General features: G+C 45.3%; 1 protein-coding gene across 4 annotated transcripts in view; it reads right to left on the bottom strand.

The window, feature by feature from the left end:
- FBXL2 (F-box and leucine rich repeat protein 2) overlaps nt 1-12,498 on the bottom strand; it is a 129,369-nt gene that overhangs the window by 116,332 nt on the left and 539 nt on the right. The gene's annotated exons all lie outside the window — the stretch shown is intronic.

Genomic DNA, 12,498 nt, shown 5'->3' with positions numbered 1-12,498 from the left:
TCTGGGTTCTGGCTTCTAATTTAATCTCTTCTGGAACAATATTGCACATAAACAAGGGACACAGGCTCAGCAAAACAAGCTTTTTACCACCATCATTTTACCATTAAAAAGAACTAGAGAATTATAGATATTTGCAAAATAACCAAAGTCCTGTGACATCTTTCTCTATCATGTTCTTATCTATTTCTGAGTGCTAGGTTAAATCAACAGGGCTCCAGCTGCCAGTGTGTGGACAGTACCCAGCCCCTGAGGAATTCACTTATGGAAGATCAGCGTATCACCCCCCCATCATTCATTTACTGCCGTTAGCAGGGTTTCTGAGCTGTCTGTCCCACCTCCAGCTTATAATTCCTGTCCCCATCCCTGGGGTTGGGACAACACAACCCAAGGGGCTCATGGAGCCTATGACCAGGGATAAGGCATCAGGAGGCCTGGAGTGCTGTACAGCATAGCACTATGAGGGAATGCCAACTGTGTGGTGCAGCACTGCAGGAAGGCCCACCATGCCAGGAGAGGGGGCAGGGGGCATGCATCTTGTAGCACATGGCCTGCTGCCATTCAAAAGTTGGACAGTCCTGATATCAGCATTTCAAGCCAGACAGAGTCCTTTCTGTCTTCCCTTGCTCTGACCCATTCTTCTTGCAGCAGCAATGGATGACCCTTCTTTATCAGAAAAGCATGCCATATTAAATATAATCACTCTCCTTTGGCCTTGTGAGCAAGATGAAAAGGAGCAGTATATCCACCACTAGCTAGTGCCAATGTAAAGAATCCATTGTTCCACAAAGCCCAACCAGAGTTGAGCCAAACCAAGGCAATAATCCTAAATTGCTCCATGACAGCTTTTGAGTCACAGTCCTCCACCAGGGGGTACACGGTGGTGGCGTGGAGAAGCGGGGATACTTGGGAGAGTAGTACCAGCAAAAGCGGGGGTACTTAGCTGAGACGCACCAGCACCACCATCCCCCATCAACTGGCTGCTGGGGACTCCCGCTCCTCTGTCCAGGAGGTACAGTCCAGGAGAGGTACCCACCAGAAGGGGTATACTCCTTAAAAAAGTTTGAAAACCTCTGATACAGAGCATCCAACCCAGAGAAGAAATTAATTCAGGGGTTAAAGATCATGCTTGTGCATAAGAACTTGCTTGTGTGTAAGGAAGGGGGGAAAAGTTCCATGAATCAGCTTCAAAACATCACCTATCCACCTTACAAAACCCACCACCATAATCAACATCTTTACAGGTACTTAGACAATACAAACTGAATTGACATGAGGAAAGACCATCACTACAGATTTCCATCACTACAGATGATTCCTCCAGAACAGTAATCAGAATAAATTGGGGAGTTTACATGCCAATTGCCCACACTGTACTTGCGCTGTGTTTAACAAATGACCTTAGTTACAAGAGGTACCAGGCAGGCACCTCTTAGTGATCTCGAAGAGGAATCGCTACATAGAAACTGAGACGGACTTAAACAGAACAGGATCAGAATGAATTTTTCAAAATTCATTTTGATAATGCTCCAATAAAGAAAGACACTGAGATTTAGAGGAAACATGGTGCTTAAATCTATTTAATCTCCTAAACAGCTGATACTTTCCTAAGTCCACAGATAATGAAGAGCAGAAATACAACAGAACCTGAATTTTTGAACAGATAGTCCAAAACCTGCTCAGCTTCTTGCTGTGGTTTTTTATTTCACAATGCACCACTTTTCTGATTAGCACCTCTATGATTCAGGCGCAGCTAACTGAACAAGCCCTTTGAAATAAAAACTTCAGCAATTAGCTGGCAAGAGACTATGATCCAAACAGCTGTCTGCTGTGGCTATATAAGCCCCCAAATATTTCCTAACCTTCATCTTCACAGTGGAGAAGTTAGGAAGCAAACCCTAAAAGGAATCCAGGTTCTACTGTAAAAGGTCCTACATATTCTTGCCCTAAAAGCATATCAGAGAATTTTCAAAATTATAAAGAAACTAAAATAAAAACTCTTTTGTATTTGTGCAGCCTAACTGCATGGCACTCGAACTATACCCATAAAACAAAAGACAACAGTTTCCTTAAAGTTCTGACCTCAGTTTCAGCCACTAAAAAACAAAAACCTGCTATATTGAATTTAAGCAAATATGCAGAGATAATGACAGTCTGACCAGTTATTGATCTACATTTTTTGGATAGTCTGGTTAACCACTAATCAACTTCAATAAAAGTTAGAGCAAGGTATATTTTAAATATTCTAAAGTTTGAAATACAATAGAGAAATTAATATGAAGGAATTACCTTCCCCAAGAAGTAGCATATCTAGAGCCTTATATGCACTCTAAATACAAATATACTGTTAGCAATGAAGGAGGCAAAATTACTACAGAAGTAGTCCGAGAATAAATCAAGCTGCATCCCTTTATCTTAAGAATTGCTTGAAAAAGGCAACAGAAATTTGAAGTCAGCTCCCAGGCAAGTGCTCAATTCCTTCCATGCAAAAGCCCATGGAAGGGCTAGATTCCTGCCATGAAAGGGGTAACTTACAAAAAAAGTTTTACAAATATTTGACCAGGCCTTTTTACCTTTCTGTTCAACCAGAAACATTAAGGAGTCTAACTTAAGCCACAGTCTAGTAATGGATTGTAATAGATACCAGCAAACGAAATCTGGTAGGACCAACATTGTCTAGAATCAAGACAATGAACAAAGTTCTAAAGGAAGTTAACTGAAAGCCTGTTTTTTTTCTTTTAAAGGTGTTATGATGAATTAGTATTGTCAACTAACTTATAAGAAGTTACGCTCATGTAGTATTGCAGTTCCCAGAGCAGAATTCAGAACGTAATCTGAGATCCCTGGCAGATGTTAAAGATCTGACATGGCAGGATGCATGATTTCAAGGATCTGGGATAAAATTCCTCAGATCTCATCATATATTCAAAACTTTAAAGCAGGGGTCAGCAATGTTTTTGGGCAGAGCGCCAAAAACACCTGCAACCTTGACTCGTAAGATGTTAGCGTGCCAGGGACAGACACTAGGGGAGATGTGAGGGGCGTGAACCTTGTTTGACAGTGCAGCCCCAGCCCCTTCCCTGACGCACAAGTGCCAAGCAAAATGCCTTTGCATGCCATGCTCTGGCATGCGTGCAGGGGTTGCTTACTCCCACTTTAAAGGCTTGCTAGGGAGTACAGCACTGAGGAACTGGTCCCCAGTGTCAGGCTACCCAGTGCAACTTTAAACTTGCCAGTGCCCAGGGAGCCTGGCATCAAAAGTCCCTGGCATGCATTACATTTATGCTGCAATTAATGTGTTAATCCTGCCACAAATTGCAAGGGTGCTAAGGCGTACACCCAATTTAAGGCGCCATTAAATAGTAAACCGACTATAAAAATATTCCACATTTGATATAGAACATTTTTAAGGTGGAACTATATGTCACCTTAAATTGAACAAGTGGCACCTCCACACTTCAGGACTGACGGGGCAGATGTCCAACAATCAGGCAGTTGTCAGAATCAGCCCTTGACGGCCCCAGGTCTCCAACACACAGTGTGAACAGTCTTGCTGGTACCAGCCTGGGGCAGCCCTGAGACTCCAACTGGGCCTGGCCCTTCCCTACAGGCTCCTGGCAAGGCAGGCCACCAAGAACTTTAAACTCCTAGACCCAAACTCCCCTGTGCCAGGTAGCCCCAGGTCAAGGGAGACTGCAAGCACCCAGCTTTTAACTTACAAGTCCAACAAGAGCCCAGAACCATCCTGCATTGGGAAGTAGAAAGGATGCAATGTGGATCCAGTCCCTATCCCAAAAAATCAATCTTCCTGCCATAGATGTGTGACCACCGATCAGATCCCATGTTGCCATTAAATGGGAATGTGCTAGGGACCAGAGAGTGGCCTCCTTTGTACCAAGCTCCTCACACACTGGGAAATGTAAATGGGCTGTTGTCCAGTCCAGTGCTAGAGAGAGTATCTCCCAAGCCTGGCTCACCAAACACCCTTTACAACATGCCACGTTTCAAATAAAGCATAATACAGCCACAAAGATGTGGAACATTAGATGTAAAACGCATCTCTGGTTAGTTTGTCCTTTTTATTACATTATAAACTGGTTGAACATATGACATGTTACAATTTATCATGCAAGTAACATGTTAATTTAAATCTTTATAAACTATATATACATATTTTATATTTTATAATCCTGTATCCTGCCGTGCCAGATCTTTAACATCTGCCAGGGATCTCAGACTATGTTCTGAATTCTGCTCCAGGAACAGCAATATATACATGCCAGGGCACCTTCGGGTGCCTGCCACTTTAAGGGCAGAGGCAGGCAGCTACCAGGTGCCTGATGAGGGCAGCCATTTTGAACAAGGCATATAAAGGCTGCAATTTGCTGGGGCCAAGGGAGGCAGAAGCATTGTTTAGCTGAGCTGCAGCAGCAACAACCTTGGAGGTAAGAGCAGCAGCTTATGGGGATGGTTTGTAGGCATAACCTAAAACTGTACCCTGCCAGGGAAGATTGGCCTGGTGGGGCTCCTGGTGATGTGGGAGTCCCCAGGAAATGCCTGGCTAGTTACCTCCCTGGTGAAAGGTGAGGAGGGGGTGCCTTAACCCCAGCCCCCATCTTCAGGTGGGCTGAGGCCACTAGGGAAGTAGTGGGGGCCAGGTAGGTCCACATATAAGTGCCTGAGCCTACCAGGGATATGAGGTCCCAGAGGGGACAATATGGAGAGCGCTGGGAGGCCCTGCACTGAGTAGGGCTGAAGTGCAAGTAGGCCTAAAAAGCTGTGCATGTGAGGGGGCTGAGTAGGCCTGAAGTCAGAGTAGGCCTGAAGGACAGTCCAAGGGGTGCGCTGACTAGGGTTGAATGAGCGTAAACTTGAAGGGCAGTGCAAGGGCCAGCCCCGTGAGAAGTTGTGCCTGATGAGAGACCTGGAGCAGAACTAGTCCAGGGTTTGGCATAAGGCTGACCCACGTGAAGTAGGGGAACTTGTGGAAACAGAAGGTTCTATGTGGCAAGGCTAGTATGAGGATAGCGAAGCCTGACAGCCCAAGGGGGTTCAAGGAGGAGCAGGGCAGTGGAGTGTGGCTCAGTAATGAGCAGCATGCCAGAGGCCCTGGTGAGAGAGGGGTGGAGTGGAAGAGGCCTCCTGTGAGGGGAGGTGGGGTGCATGTACATGGCCCAGCTTTGGACTCAGTTTGCTCCAGTCTCAGACTGAGTAATATTAATCTGGATGCCATCTGTGAGGCATGAGCTGCAATGTAGGGGAGGCTGGAGCTGCAGATAGTGGCCCCCTGGCATCGGGACAGTCTCCTGCATGTATCATCCATATATAGGAACAACAAAGTCATGGCAGTCATGGATTGGGCCGACTGCCCCACAGAGACAGGTGGGCGGGGCTGACATGAGACCCAGCCCCAGGAGTTGCCACCTGTCGCAATATATAAAATTCATGGTGGGGAATAGCAGCTGCCAGGGGTCTAGTAATCTTTATAAACGCATATATTCATGTGAGGTGTCTTCCCTCAGTCACCTTCATATCTCCCAATAATATGAAATGTAAAGGCCAAACTTGTTAATTCTTACTCCAGGTTTGGGGTTCAACTGGACAGCACTGAACTGTGAAAGCCACTGCAATCTTCAGAGCCAGCAGAATATAATTCATTAGCTTTTAATTAGATGGAGGCTTGCAAACTGAAACTTACACTTTCTAAAAAGACCATTCCAAAGAGAGAGACCTGTAATTGATTTTAAAATGGCAGTTTCAGCACAGAATTCACATTCCTTAAATGAAAATAAATATGACCAATTTTTACCCATATAGCTTTCTAATATATACCCTTCAAAAGAGATCTACAAGGGACATAAATAGCTCACGTACACCAGTGACACAACTGTATCTTGCAGCTCTTCAAATCAGGGGTGTCTGACTCATCCAGCCCTACAGACTAAATGGGGGTTGTTGGGCCAGTTTGTAGGCTGGACTAGAACCACCCCCTGCGCAGTGCCCATGGTGCTGGGGTCCTCCTGCACACCACACACAGTACATGCCAGCCCTTGGGTTTGCTGTGTATACAGTGGAATCGCATCATATGTGCACTTAACTTGCGGGAATTCATCATATGCGTATGCCCCAGAGTGCCGATTGTGTGGACTCAGCCTGCAGCTGCCCACAGCAGCACTGTGCATGGGGGCCAAGCAGCTACATTGGGAGCAGCCCTGCTGGGAATCTGTGCATGCTGGCTGGGTGGGAGTTTGGTGCAGGCTGCCCTGGGCAGGAAGGAGGGACTGTACCACTGGGCAAGCCCAAGGGTAATTTTGACTATATGTGACTTTCACCTTAAGCGCTGACTTGAGAATCTAACCCCCGTGTAAGATGCGACTCCACTGTAGAGCACATTAGGCTGGCAGGGGGAGTGCACTGCAGGGAACACTGAAGGTCTGTTTGGGGTGTCACATGCAGCCTGCAGCCCAGACACTATACACTACATGCAGTACTGGGTCCAGCCCATGCCAGAGACCACATGTGCCTCATGTAAGCCCTGAGTACACAGGAAGCCCCATGCCAGTGCTTGCTGTATGCGGTCTGTGGAGCTAGACTGGCTGCACACACCATATGCAGCTCAGGGAGTTGGTCTGGCATGCACACTGTATGTTGTACCTCATGAGACTGGCTTTGTATGCTGACTGGCATGGCCTGATCCAGACCAGCCCCAAACCAATGCAAAGGACCAGTCCATCAGGATGCCACGTGTAGTGCACGGCCTAAACCAACCCTCTGTGTCATGTACCTGGTATGCAGTGCCAGGTCCAGCTGCTGCATATGAGGGTCAGTCCAAGATGCATAGGCCAGATCATACAGTTGCACAGGCCAGATCCAGCCAGTGGGCCATATGTTTAATATCCCTACTTTAAATCAACAGTGGGTACATCTACATGAGATGCTATACTGAGAAGCAGCATAGCTTACAGCACAGTAAGCATATGCACATGTAGATGCACATGTGTACTGTGCAGCAAACCTCACTAATTACAAGTAAACTTGCTACCTGCAAATGCAAGTAGCAAATTTACTTGCAATTACTAACTGAGCAGTAGCACTTGTATAAATGCCTGACTGGGAACAAATCTGCAGCTCTGTCCAAATCCCTTGCTTCAGTCAGGGAACGAGGGCTGGGAGCTCCTTCTGCCAGGGGCAGGTACATTGTCCCTGCCCTGGCAGCAGGCAGCTCCCCCTGCCTCCCCAGGCTCAGGGAACAATATCCCAACTCTGGCAAGAAGACAACTGTCTCCTGGCCTGATGCTCCCTGCCAACCCCTGGACTAGCACCCAGGGGGAGCCTAGAGCTGGTGGTGGCAGGGGCCCCCTGCAGCGCCCCAGAAACCAAGAGCAGCTTACTGCCATTAGCAGCAAATCTGCTCCCACTTCCCTACATGTAGATGCCTGCCTGGGAGCATTTACTCACAAGCACTTGCAAGTAAAGTGCTCCTGGATCTAATGCATATGTAGACACACCCAGTATCCATTAATTCATTTTTTCCCCCCTATTAAATCAAAGGAAGAATTTGTTAATTTCTGACTCATCTTCCAATATTTTAAATTATAAGAGATTTTTCTAAATCATGCCTCAATTTTTATTCCCTTAACAAAGGTTGTATTAAAAAAAAAAAACCCTTTGATTTTTTTTTTCCCTTTGATTTTTTTTTTCCATTTTATGAAACTTTGTTTTTTTGTTTGTTTGTTTGTTTTAGTTATACCAATTTAAAGGATTTGAAGGTTGTTAAAGATCATCAAGAAAGGTCACTTCAGCAGGTAATCAATTCTGATGATAAATTGCAATCCCTGCTTGATTATGGCTATAAAACCCAATTCCTACCTTTGTTCATAAGGTTCCATTAAAAAGTTTGACTTCTTCCTTTCATCAATAATGATTTTGGTCTATTTAATCCAAATCTTTATATTCTTGCTCTGATTCTTTTTTTCTACGTTCACAATTACACGTTCTGCTGAAATAACTTGTTCCAGAAAGAATGTAGAGTAGGATACAAGATACAACCTAGGTTAGCCAGTGGAAGGGGAAAAAGGGTATACAACATTTATTATGCAAAAATTTATACACTGAAACCTGGGCTCCAAAGGCATCAACAAGAATGGTCAAGAGTATATCCAAGAAACTTTGTAAGCGTAAGCACAACATGAACACTTGCTATGAGAGGTGCACCAATACATCAGTCCGATATCAGATTGGCACTGAATTAAAGAAAATTGACTGTGTTGGACATTAGCTTTTTTTTTGCCTGATATGGATGATAATTTGGCCAATTTTAAATGACCTGTGCATGTGCACAGCTGCAGCACAGCACCTGGGTGGCAAGGAGCACAGCCTGGCAGCTTGGAGAGCTGTGTACAGCTAGTAAGTCTCTTATGGTGGAAGGAGAAGGGGGAGGGGAAGAGTGGGGGGAGGGGTCGATCAAGGCCCCTATGGTGAGGGAGTGGGGGTGGGGCAAGTGCTGCCCAGCTGACATGGGGTGAGGCACAGGACAGAGCCATGGCTCATCTGGGGGCCACGGGGGGACAGCTCCAAGAGCTGCACACACCCCAGGAGGGCATGAGGGGCAAGTGCCCCCAGATCTGCATGGGGCAGGCTGCCACTGCAGGCTGGGCCTACGGCTGCACCGGGTTCTTCCTGGCAGAGAGGTTGGGCCAGGCTGGGCTTGGGGCAGGCAGCAGCGCTAGGAAAGGGAGGTTGGGAGGGCTATGGCCCCTCCCCCTCCCAGCATTGCCACTGCCCACCCTGAGCCCAGCCCAGCCCCAGCCTGCCTTCACCCCACGCAAAGATCCAGGGACACCCCCATGCCTTACCAGTGTGTGCACAGAAGCAAAAACCACCCTCTCAGCACCGCCCCTCCCAACGAGCCACAACTGGGCAGCCTCTACCCCAACCCCACTCCTTCCCTCACCGTGGGGGGCCTCAATCTGCCACCCCACCTTCCATATCCCTTCCATCACAACAGACTTACCAGCCAGACACTGCTCTTCAAAGCTGCTGGTCTGTGTATTGGAAATCGGATCAGTACTGGCTCCTTAAAAACTGGCTATCTGTATTGGCCCCAGAAATCTATTGGTGCACCCCTACTTGCATCAATCTGAAAGGCAATCTCCCCTAGAGTGCTAGTCACACAGACTATATATTCAAATTATCAGGAATAAAAACTGCCTTTTAACAATGTCCAGTTGGCTAAAATAATGCTGCTTGCACATGTTCAGAGATTCATTTCAAGGTACAATACAATATGGGGAAAAAGGGTGAGAGATCAGGTTTTGTTTTTTTGCAAGCTATCAGTATTGATCTCTAGAACATGGAACTATTCTGAAACATCACTAGCAGGAAGTTTGTGGCCCTGAAGACTATATACTGATCTCACAAAGAGTATCAACATATTATAAGTCAGTGGTTTTCAGTCTTCCTAAAGTCACTGAAGCCCTTCATATCACTTCTGTCATAGAACCCCTCTCTGCAGGCCACAGGACCTGATGCAGGGTCGGGCAACCCAGCCCAGCAATGGCAGCACACAGCCTTCTGGCCACGATTACCCTCAATCTCTCTGCAGAATCCTTGATGATGTGCTGTGGAACCCTAGGCTTCCACAGAACACAGCTCAAAAACCACTGCTATAAATATCAAATACAGCTCTAACTGTATCAGTACCCTGAATGAATGGGGAAAAAGGAACCACAAAATAAAACTAATGGATAATGCGACTTTCTTTGAAATAAACCCATTGTATTGTTAACTCTGGAATAAAAGAATGGTGGTTCAAATTGGCATAACTGTTCAATAAGGAAAAAAAGTAATTATTTTGACATGCTCAACTAACCACTGAAATGCATCATAACAAGGTATTATGGAAGACAATTTTAGCATAATTCAATAAGTGATGTATATAAATAAGAAAAATATGCAGCACTATAAGAATACATGTGGAGAGGCATGTGGTACTGACTGCTGTAGAGGATGGGGCACTAGAAGAGATGGATAACTGACTTACTACTACAAAGGAAATAAAACAATTATCAGAAATTGTATTTTGCTAGAGTGCAAAAGAAAGAAATAATTAAATCTAAGGAACATGAAGTATCATCCTATAAACACCTATTACAGAGAATGAAGATAAACTGAGTAGCTGGTTGCCTGAGAACCATTATTAGAAAAATCTCATATTAAGTAGTGAAACCTATCTTTGTCAGTATGTCACCATGCTTTAAATCTATTATACCTACTTGTATATTACATTGACCTCCCGTCCTTCCTCCAGTATATTCCCCATGCCAGCTTTATTATATGTAAAGAATAGACATAACTAAGGACAACATACACATCTAGTTAACAGAACTATCAAGAGAATCTGGTTGCTCCAACTTATAGTTGAGAAAACAGCTGGAAAACTGCTATGACAGTTCCACTCTAGTCAAAATTGCTGCAATTTAGAATTAATGCAGTTCTTCTAAACCAAGCTAATAGTTGCTATTGGTCACATCTACACATTGCCCTATAGTGATGTTACTGCTCAGTAACTGCCCATACTGCATCATATGTGTGGTTATTTTTAGCAGCTGCTTCACCACAGCAGCGCGCTATAAACGGGGGGGCGCACCATTATGGTGAAATAGCTGCTGGTCACATGTAGACACCTGTAGATGATTCAGGATCACATGTAGACACACTTATATATCGGTAGAAGCCTAGCTCCATCCTTCTTTTAAAGAAGTTTCTGCATGTAATGATCCTATACTACATAAGACTAACTGTAAAGGTATCTGTAACCCCAAATTATTTTTCCTAGGAGAACTGTACTACTTCCTTTGCCTGTTTTGATAGAGCAATTACTTTCCCTACATTAAAACAGGGTGCTATGTAGTCAAAAAAATTTCCATCTTCATCTTTATGGCTCACTCAATTTTAAACTATATGTATATCTGAAAGAATGGAAGGAAACAACAACCTTAGCTGCTATAAACTTAATAAGGAGAATGCCCCGAGTTCAAAACTTCACTGTGAACACTAGTAGATAAAATATATCTCCCTTTCTTTATATTATAAAAAGAGGGAAGGAAGTGGGGAAGCAAGTCCATTCTATTAGGTTTCAATCAGTAGCTTTGTAATCAGCATCATATTTCTAGCATTTACCAGTTTTCACCTGTGAACTGATATTGTCGGTCCACTTTTCTTTGCAAATTGCACATTGGATGGAATGAGAATGCAAAAAATAGTCTGATAAGGGAAATCCCTCACCATGGTCTTCAAATAAGTGTCTGTAACAGGAACACATGACATTTATGTATCCCATCAAGTTCATTTATGAAATGTTAACGTTTTATTTTCAGAGCCTTTTAGTTTTCCGTTAGTGCACAACATGGGCTGTATTTACAATAGTGTTTCTGGAGCTATTCTACCAATGTAGCTCCACAAATACAAGTGATGATGAAAACACTAACTGTAGAGAGAGCAAGCTGGATTAGTGCCATCAGTTCATCTAATGCTGCTCTCAGTAAAACTACATAAAACAATGGTAAAAAGAAAAGGCAATAAGCAGCGTAGAGTTGCACATTACTGACTAAATCAGAGGTGCGTAAGCTTCCATAAGCAACAGCTTACTTCATCAGGACACGTGATTCCTGCCTGGTGCTAGTGCTTGGAGATTTCCAAAGCTAGGAAACCTTTCTTTCTCCAAACCCAACATGCCGGTAATGTTAGAGCAGTGGTTCTTAACCTTTTTCATACCAGGATCCATTTGTAAACATAGATGGACTGTCCCAACCCAGTGCCCCTCACTCCTGACTCCCTGCCCCCAGGCCTCAGCACCCCAGTGTGTGGGGCAGAGGGTGTGTGTGTGGGGCAGGGGGGGCCCAAGCAGCCCCTCACAGGCTGAGACTCTGCCAGCCTACAAGGGAAATGCCAGTTTCTCACATTTTTCTCCTTTAAATGAGAATTCATTTTTAAAGTGTGTTGATTCATTTTAGTTTATTCACGACCCTTTCATATACTCTTGGGACCCACTTTTGGGTTGTGACCCATGGGTTGGGGAACATCCTTAAAGAGGACCTAGCTCTGCAAGGGACAGAAATCTGCCCTGATCTAACCTCAACTGCTTTTAATTTGTCTTGTGTTTCTGTGGGAGGGAGACGCATGTGGAGCCCATGGACCCAAAGCAGCAAGGGGGAGGCAAAGGCTGCACCTGAAAGTATCAGACTGCTGAGAAAGAGAGACACCCACGACCCCCTTTTTCCTCCTCTCAGACAGCTCACTCAGTATCCCCCCCCCCCACACCCTTTGCAAACACCTGAACCTCTTAAACACCCCTGCAGGCACCCACCCCATGCACTTCACCCCCAATACCCATTCGCCACACCCACACGCCTAATGAAGCCACCCCTCCCCCCTCAGCAGCAGCCACCGCCGCCTGCTCCGCCCTGCCCCTCCCCCCGCGGGGCCGAAGCGAGGCCCCTG

Source organism: Gavialis gangeticus, unplaced genomic scaffold (assembly GCF_001723915.1).
Source record: "Gavialis gangeticus isolate Ggan-Ray unplaced genomic scaffold, GavGan_comp1, whole genome shotgun sequence".
Lineage (NCBI taxonomy): Eukaryota > Metazoa > Chordata > Crocodylia > Gavialidae > Gavialis > Gavialis gangeticus.
The sequence above is the reverse complement of the archived record's forward strand: the minus strand, read 5'-3'. Positions and strand labels throughout refer to the sequence as shown.